Source organism: Strix aluco, chromosome 9 (genome assembly GCF_031877795.1).
Source record: "Strix aluco isolate bStrAlu1 chromosome 9, bStrAlu1.hap1, whole genome shotgun sequence".
Lineage (NCBI taxonomy): Eukaryota > Metazoa > Chordata > Aves > Strigiformes > Strigidae > Strix > Strix aluco.
This window is the reverse complement of record NC_133939.1, coordinates 9,940,029-9,952,487: the sequence shown is the minus strand read 5'-3', so window position 1 is coordinate 9,952,487 and position 12,459 is coordinate 9,940,029. Positions and strand designations below refer to the sequence as shown.

The window sequence follows — 12,459 nt, the reverse complement described above, 5'->3', positions numbered from 1 at the left end:
TCCCTCTCCTACTCTAACACTCCCCACTGCATGCATTTCCAATACAGACCTGCCTCCCTCTGCTCCACTGTCAAGGGGTGTATTCACCGGCAAATACCTTCTTCTGGCACTAACTTTGAAAGCAAACATTGTAGGGATGCACTAAAAGCTAGCTGCGATCAACCAGATCAGTAAAGAAAGCTCATAAATGCAGGAAAACGTTTATTTCTCACACCAGGTCTAATTTATCCTATCCGATGTCTGAGATTATGTTAGTATGAAGAACAGTTATTTTCCTCTGCACAGCTGCCCTTCCACTCAGGTTAGATGAATTTGAGAACAGGACCTGAGCTTCCAAATCTGTCCTTACTCTTTTCATTCCAGATGATCCTATACCGGGTCTGTTTATAACCTGACTGCACACGTGTATGTTCTAATGCGGAAAGGAACCCACAGTTCTCAGGGGTTCACACAGTGAGGTTGATTTGCTCACAGGATTCAGACTGAATGGATTTGGGGAGATTCTAGTTAAGTCGTAACAGCTCACTGACTTCATTACTCCAAGCTCTTCAGCCTACTTGCCATCCCACCTTGCATCTCCTCTTCAGCTAGTCCTTTATCCCTCACCCTCTGGAAAACTGCTAGAATCTGAATCCACCAAGTTCTCCTGGCAACTCACCCACAACTCCACCTTGACCATTAGCTAGACATGCCTTCAGCCTACCCTAAAACGTAGCATTTTATATCTGGTGATTTGGCTATTACTGAAAGCTCCCCATGAAGTAAAACACAATTTTACTAACTTATCTAAATTATACCCGTGAAAAATGGCAGTGCAACAGCCTGATGTTAGAAGTGTTTGTGCAAGAGGGATGGAAGAGCTGACATTTCATTCTATCCTTGTGCTCAAGCTATATTTTGACCCTCATTCCAAAATATTTTTTCTCCTGACTATGACCCTGCTATGAGATCTGTTCCATCTTATCCTCATATGCCAAGTCACCCAACACTTCCATATTCAACCACCTCTATACAATCACGAGGATTCAAAATTAAAGGGTAGACACACACTTCCATTTCCTGTCTTCCAAATGGAGAACTTCTGTTTCTCTCTGCAGGTTATGCTATTACCCATTGCATCACCAACAGCTGGCAGCTCATACTGGAGTGGGGAAGGAAAGGAAAAAAAAAAAGGCTAAAAAGACTGTATCAGCAATTTTGTCATCTTCCTGCAATCTAACCCTAGAATGGTGATTACACAGATGGATTAGCAGACAGTCAGCATTTTCTACTGCCCTTTCCTTCCCACAACACTTCATACAACTGCCAACTTGCCTGGCTGCTGAATGGGGAATAAGAGGCAACATACTGGGAGAACTGCCCTGCTGCTGGCAAAAAGTCATGCCTGGTTTTCTCCTTGATCCTCACGGCAGCAGTACAAGGTAACCTCTAGAAACATGCTGTCTTACAGACAACCTGACCACAAAGGTGCAAGCAGTCAAGTTACTTCTTCAAAAGGAAAAATAAAAATAGGTTTAGGTAAACAGCGCTGGCATTAAACACGATGTCCTGGCATTTCATTTGAAAGGCCTATTGCCCACATTTTTGTTGCTTAGTTCCACAAAGTTGCTTTCACAATTTATTGGCCCAACAGAAGCTCCTCACGAAGGTACCCAAAAGTCTTCATAGACAGAAATGCAAGCCTGTGTTCAGACTTCTACTTCAGGGGCAATCAGTAAACGAACATCATCACCATAGGCGTGAGGAAGATGAACAAAGCATGAAAAATATGGCAAAGATCAGGTGTCAGCATTGCTTCGTCCTTTCAAAATCATCATTAACAACAGAGTGTACCAGGTATTCACAGGGCCTCCCTTTATCAGCAGAGACTATCAGCATTAGGAAAACATAGTACGGTTATTATAGAATTTATAGCAGGCATTGAGACAAAGTTATGGTGTTTATTTTTTCATTTTCACAAGGGAAGCCATGAATCCTGTGACAACTTTCCAGGGGAAACAGACTTCATTCTTGGTACATGAGTTTAAGGTGGCAGTAGAAACTATGGATGAAACTGCTGGAAAACAGTCACTGACTAGTATTTCCAAACAGCATTTCTGAGCAATGTCTTTACACAAACAACTAAGCCTAATTATTTCAGCTTACAAAAATGTTGTTTTTAAGAAATATGCCAGCTATCTAGCTTTTCAATGCCCCGTGTACCTCTAATCAATATGAAATAGCCTGTCAATCTTGCACTGAACCCCTTGCCTGTCACAACCACTTAGCACATAATCGCACAGTTACCATCCACCTTTGTAGCCCTCCTGACAAATGTTCCTATTATCATCTTCCACAATGAAAAAAATGCTCTTTCTTGCTGTTTAGGATGAACCATTACATTTACGATTCAGGTATTATTTGAACACAGTGAGATGACATTATTTGATTTTTTTAAAAGAATCATAAACACTGTCGCAGTGTACTCTTCATTTCTTAATTGAGTAAGAAAATCTCTCAACCTGCTGTAATCAGAGACCACCTAATAGTTTCAAGACAAACAAGATAGTAATTCTGAATTCTAACCTAAATCCAATGTGACAAAGCAAGCGTGCTCCTGCGAAGACATAAGTCAAGACTCATGTATCCTCCGCTACAATTTTTAGACAATAAAATCCCCAAAACTGTCTGCCCTAAATGGTTTGCAAAACCAAATGCTCGCTTAAGGGGACTCCATTTGGGATTCACCAAAGTGCAGTCTGATTTTAACAGAATATGAAGCGTGTCATGGTCTGTGCAACATTTCTAGTATCCTTCTGGAAAGCTGCTACATAAACCTTCAGTCTTCATCATCCTATATGTAGCTTTATGATCAACTGTTCCATTTCTATTTCTATGTAATTTATACCACACATTGGCCTGCATTCGTTATGGAAAGCATTCTGGAAAGCATTTCAAAGAAGAAAAAAAAGATGTATTTTAAAACACAATCTTTTTATCGGTACTGCAATATTTTAGTACAATTCCAGTAAAATTACCATGACACTAAAACCCGTGTAAGTAGAAATCTTGCATGAAATTTCAAGTCTCCTCCAAGGCATTTAGCATTTCTTCCCTTTTTGCTACACAAATTAAGTTCTTATTTTTATATATAATTTCCCACCAAAGCTAGAGTATTTTTAAGTACAACCTTCTGAATGTGAATCAATGCATAGCTCACTTACGGACTCCCTCTCCCAGCGAGTCAAGATTAAAGGCTATGTTCAAACACTTCCCAACTACGATCCACCACTTGAACAGCTCTGCCCCAAAGCAAATCTTTCCTCGCCCTTCAGGCTGCTGTCTAGCAGCATTTGTGTGTGCTAGTCCAGTGCTTGCCAGCACAGCTGAGCTGCCATGTTGTCTTTTCGGGCACCTTATCAGTAACTCCCCAAAACTTCCTGTAGTACCTATAACAAATTCCACCTTCTTTAATCCTCTCATACTTCCTTCACCAAATGATTCCTTGAACACCTAAGGCAACAGCTGCATGTTTTGTGTGCACTTCGCCATAGTCCTGGAGAGCACCTTCAGCATTTCGGTCGAGTCAGACTTGAAGACTCCACCCTCTTGAACAATTAAGGTACCACCACCTCCTTTGTAGCATCCCTTATAAACCATAAACTTAATCATATCTAAATCATAAAGCATATGTTAGTAGGTGGCGTAACATTTAATTCCTACACTCATTTGACGTATGTTTGTAAGCAACACAAGTCTCACAGTGGGTTTTTTGCATATTAATTGCCAAATTTTTTTTATTAGTTAAAAGAGAATAAAAACCTTGGGGAGGAGAAGAAGAGAATATACAACTAGAATTGACCATAAATCCAGATAAAAGCCACACTTAAGACCACATGAATTCATCATTCATCTTTCAGACAATAATATGCAAATACACCTAAGATACAAGTCTTTTATAACTAAAAAAATAAATACATTTTTAAAATAATCTGCAACTTCAGTAGAAAAAGCATCCAGAAAAATTCAACTGAAGTCTAGTTTCAAAGGTCTCCTGTGAGATTACGGAAATGAACAAAGACCTACATAAGAAACCTCACAGGACACTTAAGGTTTCATCTAAGGAGATCATGATGAAAGATAATATGTAAAAATACACACCCCATCGTAAAACCGCTTGGAGGAAACAGACTTCACGGGGGACAGTAGCTTTGCACACCCTGAAGCATTGCTTTTTGTGTGCGTTCATTCCAAGACACCCGCTTTTTAAACTAAAAAAGCCCAAAAGCAAATGAAGGCTGTTAAAGAAAAGCAAGTTCACAATTATAAAACTGAAATATGTAACACGAGGCCTGAAGTCTAACCAGAGGTACACCTCTGTTGGGGTACATCGGTACAGATACATAGGGTTAGTCGCACCAGTGCAGTTTTATAGCTCTGTTTTTGTCAGACCTTCACACGAGACCCTGCTATTCCTCAGTACTTCCTTTTTTTGCAGTACAGGGAGCTTGTTTAGCATGTATTGAATCTTATAAAAATTAATGTTTCAGCACTACTGAGTTTACATAAAATATTTAAGAGACTACAATTAAAAGCCATTAGAGAGAAGAACATATGTGTTTGAACCATGTGCTCTACTTTTAGTTACCTTTTTGAGAAGATTAAAATTAAGCAGCTTTTGCTTTCATCCCACTCACACCCTCCCACTACAAATTCCGTCTGAGCTAATCCTCCTTCTACAGACGTCAAAACAGGGCATAAGTATTACAGCTACTTACTGCCAAAATGTGTTGGTTTAATATCCCATTACTATTGTAATACTGGCACAATAACTTATCATATGTGACAGCTTTTGCAGTTAGTCAAGGATAGAGCCACTTACTCTGTAGGTTTTTTTCACACACATGAAACTATATTTGTAAAACTTGTAAAAGAGAACATTTAAGGTCTGAACTAGATGCTCATCTCAGACTATAATGCCAGACAAAATAAAAGGCTTATAAGGTCACTGCACACACTCTCCCCACCCTGTCATTTCCATGGTGCCAGCTTTTATGTCAAGGGATCTGTCCAGAAATTCAGGTTACAGTATTTACAAACACATTGATAAGTCCCTTACTTCCTTCCATTTAAAAAAACACTTTCATAGGCTTGGGGTTTTTTAAGGGCAACTTTCTGCATGAAGGCCCAGACGATCTCCGTGCCAGAGCACAGGTCTGATGAAAAGTCCGTGCTTGTCAAAAGATTCAGGCTCAATCTTCAGGAACCCACAGCGCAGAAATACACCAAGAAGTCCGTTCAAGACTCCAAAAATATTTAGGTTAAAGTATACACAATGAAAGGGACTGCTAGCAGACACGCTAAAGGCAACAGGCATCAAAAAGAAAGATAAATTCAAGTTCCGCCACTGCAGCCACCGTGTACCAGCCCGGGGCAGAGGAGCGGGTACCAGCCCACCGGAGCGCCCCGCGGCGTTCCCAGCCAAGGCGGCACGTACCGGCTCTGTCACCCCGGGGGCTCGGGGGGCCCGGCGGCCCCTCTCGGGCTCCTGCCCCGCACGGCGGGGCACGCGCCCACGGCCCGAAGCCGCGGAACTGCGCGGACCGCTCACACACGCGGAACGAAGCCTGAGAGCACCGAGACCCGGGTGTCCGCCTCGCGGGTCCCGTCCCGGCGGCAAAGTTCGCCCCGCCGAGGCGGCCAGGCGGGGCGCGGGGGCGGCCAGGCGTGGCGCGGGGGCGGCCCCCCCTCCCCGCCCGCCGGGCCGGTTCCGGCAGCCCGGCCGAGGCCGCCACCGCCCCCCGGCTGCCCCAGGACTGACTCCCCGGAGCGCGGGACCGGCGGGGCCGCAGCCCCGCTCCTACCCGCCCCTCGCAGCCGGGCGCGGGGCAGCCGCTCCCGCCGCGCCCGCTTTCTCCCCGGGCGCCGGCAGCGACCGCCCGCGGGTGTTTACCGGGGGCAGGGCAGCACCGCGGACGCAGCCGGCTGTACCGGGGCACCAAGCCCGAGCGCTGCCCGGCGGCGCACCCCGGGCGCCGTCCCACCTGCCCGCCCGCAGCGCCGCCCCGCCCTGCCCTACCGTGCCGTGCTCGGCGCCCCGGCCGGAGCTGGAGCCGCTGCCCGCCGCCACGCCACGGCCACGGCTGCGGCTCGGCCGCCCGCCCCGCGCCCGGCTCGGCCAGCGCCGCCCCCCTGCCGGCCGCCACGGCGCCCCCTGCCGGCCGCCGCCCGCCCCGCCCCGCCCCCGGCTGCCCGCGCGCGGCCCGCGGTCCCCCCAGCCCGGCGGGGGGGCGGGTCCCCCGATGCTGCCCGCGGCACAGGCCGTCCCCGGCCGCCCGCCCCCAGCCCGCCCGGGGCGGCGGCAGAGGCTGCGGGACCCCCGGCGGGCGCTGGTCGGCGTTGCCCCGCATCAGAGCGCGGCTCTTGGTGCTCCCCGCGTTGGAGGAGATGGCCGTGAATCCCGGGAGACACGGCACGGACAGCTAACGCAGCTGAGCGAAATGGTTACTGCGGGTGACCCCGGGCGAATTCTTCTCCTAGTTAACTTACCGGGAAGCACCGCTGCGAGTTGTCGTGGCCCTAAGGAACGCCAATTTCAAGTCCTTGTCTGAGGACAATCCCACGAATTTCAATAAAAAGAGAAACCAAACATACTGTATAGCTGATGCAAGCGAAGTCATTTCATAACTCGCAAAGTATTCGCCAGGATTTGTTGCCAACAAAGAAGCTCCCGGCTCATCGGCCAGATTTCCCCTCCCAGGGGCTCATGCTGCTCTACCAGCGGGAGCGCTCGTTTCATCCTACCAGCTGATCAGCTCCCAAATACACCGGTTTTTCATGTGTCCCTAAAACAGGTTCTAAAATTAATTCTGCAGATTTGGGGAATGCCTTCATTCCCTTTACACACCTACTTTGACATGTCTAGGCAGAACCTGTGCAAATACTGGGTGATCAAAGTCCATGCGCTGACACTAAACATTTGGCGCTAGTGTTTATGGCAAAAGGCTCTAGGGGGTTTTGTTGCAGTCTGGAGGCACCTCAAAGAGCATGTGTGGTTCACGTACTCCTGCAGTTCCATTTGCAATCCCGGATGCTTCTGCCAGCATCCAACTGCCTTGGCACGCTGCTCTGCAGGCCAAGCTCCTTATCTGCGTGGCATCTACTCCGGGGTCATGGTGACCGGTGGTCACTGCCCCGTAAATAGCAGCACGGAGCCAGATTTGCTTGCTTTGATACTGCACATCCACAGAGTCAACATACCTACCAAAAAGACTGGGCATGTTTTTCTAGCTAGACTAGTACTTTTGCCTGACTGGTATGATCTCACCTGGAAATGTGCTGAGGTTCTCAGTCTTCTTTCCTTTTGGGATAAGAAATAGGAATTAATCTATTGTTAACCAACAGACTGCACAGTGGTGTGGTTGTCCAGCTGCAGATCAGAAGGCTGGAGCCTTTACCAACTGCTGATCTTTAAAAACCGTACCCAGAGATGCTCAGCAGCACGGTGCTTGGCCTGCCAGCTGACGGCTGCACATCAAATACACAGAAGCTGCTGTTCTTCCCACCTACCAGCATCATAGATTAGAGGTAATCAATCTTAATGATTTTCTTATTTATTAGAAAAGCAGTGCTGACCATCTGAAAAAGAATGGTTTGCAGAAGGGTAAGAGACAAATTATGAGACCCTACATGTGGAACAGTGTAGATTTCTGACTGCCATTCACTAGATCACTTTAGGGCATTTTAGGCTTACATAATGCCCGACATCAACACAAAGAAATCTGGCCTTTCCCTACCCAGAAAACAGAATACACACTTTACAGAAAAATCATCTCCATATGGAAACAATGATTTACCATGACAGCAAATGCTTGCCAGGGCAGTTACATTTCTACCTCCATCCAGAACAAAGTGCAATTCACGAAGGACTTGGGATTCAGAAACTGTCAGTCTGTTCTCCATGTAATGAAAGGATTTAATTTTCTTCACAGAATGTTTTTGCTTTCGAGAATAAAACACCGTTGTCTATACACACAAAAGAAATCAACTTTGTTAAAGTTGTTATGATATTTATAATCCAAAAGACTATGTACTCAGAAGTTGCTAATAGACTGAAAACGTCTCTGCAGAAACCCCGTGCACTTGGATTTTAAAGATTAAATTAGAGGAAACAAACTGAATACTTGCAGGGCAGAGCAACTGCAGCTACTGTCTTTGGAGGAGACTTGGAGTTATGCACCGTCCCCCTATATCCCCTCACTTGGTATTCTTGTCAATTGGATCTACTTTCTCCTATATCTACTCTTATGCATCCAGTGAACTTCTCATAGTGCAAATACTACTTCGTATGATCAGAATGTTCTCTTCCAGCAAGTATTGTAAGGATGTCCTTATGGCAGAGTGAATTAGCTATAAACTAACAGAAATTCTGTTGCATTAACCAAACAGTAGCCAGGAGCATGTATGGACACTAAAACTGTGAGCTCACTCACTAGCATTCACCAGCTGCTACTGAGACAATCCACAATTATATGTGGTCAAAACACTGTAGGTTCCTCTGTCTGACCTCAATCCCAAGAGCTAAACTGACAAACTGAATTGTAGAGGATAGGTCATGGTGAAACGCATCCCCATCATCCAGGGAGGACAGTTTTAATTTTATAGTTTACTTAGATTTCCAAGCTCCTGGTCCTAATCCTGTTTGAGTTTTAGTTGTTTGTTTTTTTTTTTTTTCCTCATTTTCCCCATCCTGCCTTTTTTTTTTTTTAAAAGGAAAAAACCCTAACATTTCCAATTGGGTGGTGGTGGGTTTTTTCCTCCCCCTCCTTCGTTTCTAGTCACAGAGTCGGAGCAACTACACACACTTCTGTTTGACAGTTTTTGAATAGAAGATTCTTGGGAGAAGGTAAGGGTTGGATCAGGACTCTCCTGCAGACAAATTCTAACACGTTGTACAAGATCAGCTACGTTTTACAGTATAAATTAATTCAATTTTCTGTATAATCCAACACCTAATACTTTTGCAAGAAAGGAGAATCAGGAAGTAAACCAAAAGACTTTACCCAAAATACCAGCTAGATCCCAGCTACTGCTCCTAAAAGCCATGACAGCAATGGAGTGCAGCACATAGCACAAGTGAGTGGGAAGAGAGAAGCGAGTCACTGCTCTACAGACAAGTTTGCAGTAAGTTTTGCTCATAAGGGAGGGTTTCAGGCACTTCTAAGCATTGTACATTTGAACTATGTGAGTATTTTATACGAAGTAATATTTGAATAAGGTATTTCCATTCTAGGGTTACTTCTTCACTCTAACAGTTTCAGGCCCTAGACGTTTGTAGGGGATTTTTTTTTCTTCTTTTAAGAACACATGAGTTTCAGTGGTCTGAATCGTTCTTTCACTTCCATTGCTTGACTTCAGCTGGATTTCTCAGCTACATGCCTGAATGCTTTAGAGAGTCCTTACTCTTTATCTAGCAAAAGGTCACTTCTGACAACACCCCATTCTTAGCAAGCACTTTTTCAGTTTGTTAATTACTGACTGAGATGCTTTGTGTCTCAGTCCTACTGCTTTTAAGTATTTAAAGAAACTGATGACAGTTCCAGAAGGAAACCCCTTTGAAAACAGTTATTTATGCCTGCTTTTGCCACCACATACCTGAAGTCTGATGTCACCTCTTTCAGTTGCTTTGTGCCTGTTGCATTGCTGCGTCATTCCAAGTGTCATGTGGCGTATCTATCCAATGTCTGACAAAGTTAGCCCTGGTTTTATAGCTTTGAGTGCTGTGATGACTCATGTATATTTCAAGATTATATTCCTATAATGTCCTGGGATCCAATATTAAATTGCCTCACTCTGAGTCTCATTGGATCTTTTGGAATCTTTTAATAATGTCATAACCATTGGTCCGGATATGGTGCCGCAGCCACTCACCCAGATTTCTGTAACTCCTCTATTGTATTACAGCCACTTCTGTTTTCTTCAGACGCTGCCTGTTAATCTTATTCTGTAGCATTTCTACATATATGGCTTTACAGCATTTAAATTATCTCTGCAGGGAGTCACACAATTCAACCCTCAAACATGCTATTTTGCAGTATATCATGTTCACGTTAAATGTTATGTTTTCATCTCTTGCTCTCAGGCTTAGCTTCCTGATAATATCATCACACTCGGCCTCATCAGTTTCAGCAGTAATCAAGCAATCAGCAATTAAAGTACATACTAGGAATATTACCACATATTTCATTATTTTCCTCTACCCTTTCATGGGTTGATTAAATCCCAAATAATAATTACAAATTCTACATTGTTTCTAGGTGGTATTAGACACAGCAGAAGATGCCTTATCTGGCTGTACTTGCCAATATTACCCTTTCTTCTAGATAGCATCATAGAAAACCCTGGTTATTTTTCAGACTGAACAGAAGACTGCTGTTTGTACATGACTATGTCCTGTAATATAAACAGGTATATAATACTCCTTCATTTGGAAAGTCATCCGATTTAGTTGCAAGATTTTCAAAAATAAATAAGGACCTCTGAATAAATGTAACTTGAACAGTTAGTTTGGCCCATTACTTCCTCCTCTTTCCTTTTTGAAGCTGCGCTGTGGTGCAGCTGGATGCATACCAACCCTGGGATTAAAATACAGGCATCTCATCCCAGTAGGTCCACATTTTAAACCAGCAGGACCCTACATGGTCACAAGAGGATTGCCAGTGCATGTCAGAATAACAAAGATCAGTTAATCAAGTCATTCAACAGCAATGCAGTCAGCCACCTACAAAGGTAGTTTTAATGGGGTAGGTGGCAATATTGCACATTCCAATTGTGCTTTTTCTAAATGTGAAAACGGGGTGTCATATTTTGAATAAAAGAGCTTGTTGTCACTTCTTTATGGAGAAATTACTGCAAGCAGCAGAAACCACAAACTAAATTTCAGGCTGAAGTTTTTGAAAGAGGAAGTCAGTGTGGGACCACACTCATGGAGGCACGTGTGCAATATAAATAGACTTTATAAGTCTATGCTAAGAAAATACCTGTATCATGCATTGCTGATTTTCCCCAACAGAAAACCAAACACCTGTTTCCACTTTGCAAAGGTTCAGCAGTAGTCTTTGTAGCCAACTTTCTTCAGCACGGACATGCTAGCATAAGACACAGCATGGGAACCATAGCTCTCATTTTGCTCAGTGCCGCTGGAAAGGAAGCTTAAGTGACTTCTTTTTTCTGGCATAATGCCTTATGACACATCATACATCAGTTCTGATCAAAGAGCTCCTGTTCATAATTCAGACTCCAAAGCACTTTTAAATAAGATTCTACACTCATTTGAGAGCATAAACAAGTGACTCAAACTCTAGCTTTTGTTACCATCTAAGATCTCTTTTAATGATTATTGGTTACACTGATAATCAGTTACTCTATTCATAGATTTTTATCCAGCTGTTATTCTGAACACCTATCTAAGTTTGAATAGCACATATAATGAGATGTGACAGACAGCTTCTTGAACAACAGGCTTAAACCAAAATTAAATGTTAAGGAACTTTGCTCTTAAATCACCTCGCTTCGCCTCTCCAAATACTCATCAGCAATGTAGGGCTATGACATGGAAACCGACCTGGAGACATCACCAACCTTTGCCACTCTAATAGGTGCACTGTTTGGCTAGCTTATTATTTCACCTATTTAAAGCTCCATTTGGTAATTTTCCACTAGGATTAGCTTGTGAAAAGGAACTCCACAAAGGGTTTAGCATAGTCCTTGGAAACACAGGTCTCAGATTGTCTGAATATGTATTATTGCTTTTATTTGCATTTCAAACAACTCAGATGAAAGTACAAATGCCCAAAAAGGCAGCAGGTGCTTAGAAAAAGCCTCAAAAACAACCCTTAAAATAACTGCATACATACACAACTACTCTCCAGTGTCATTTATGATCCCAAACAGCTCCTTCTGTCTCCCGAGTATAAGGCAAGCCATTCTTACAGCACATAATTCGTTCTAGGGGTAACCAAGTCCAGCTGCTCTGTCTAGCAAAGCAGCACAGCTGCCTTCTCTCAGTCCAGAGGAGCTGAGGAGAGGGGAAAAAATGGAAAGTACCCACCACTTCAAGAGCTCCATTCCCAGGGTCTCATAAACCTGACTAGAATCTGGATCAGAATTTTAAACAGATCCCTTAGGAGCAGCAATCAGCTTCCTAGGCAACCAGGGTGGCCGCATTGCTGCGCTGCTTACATGGAGATAGGAAGAAGGGGAGGGGATGTGGAAATATATATATAATTGCCCTTGTACGCTCACAGGAGGGTTTCCTAGTTCATAAATATTCTTGCTGCAAGCTGCGATTTTAGTTAAATTCAGACTTGACTTGCCAAAGTGGTAGGCAGTAAAGTTATTCAGAGTGACAGCTTTTAGCCCTTCTGTTGCTGGGTGAGTTGGGACCAGATGGTTGGATGCCAGCAAAACTATCTTTAGAGT

General features: G+C 44.1%; 1 protein-coding gene across 2 annotated transcripts in view; it reads right to left on the bottom strand.

Annotated features, from left to right (window-relative positions):
• Positions 1-6,665, bottom strand: part of PXYLP1 (2-phosphoxylose phosphatase 1) — a 60,781-nt gene extending 54,116 nt beyond the window's left edge. Inside the window, exon 1 of one of the 2 annotated variants that reach the window (XM_074833680.1) lies at positions 6,529-6,665. The gene's annotated coding sequence lies outside the window, so the exon portion shown is untranslated. Of the gene's footprint in view, positions 1-6,058; positions 6,164-6,528 lie in introns of those variants that run through there. The other variant, XM_074833679.1, reaches the window with a different exon arrangement.
• Between the last annotated feature and the right edge of the window lie 5,794 nt (positions 6,666-12,459).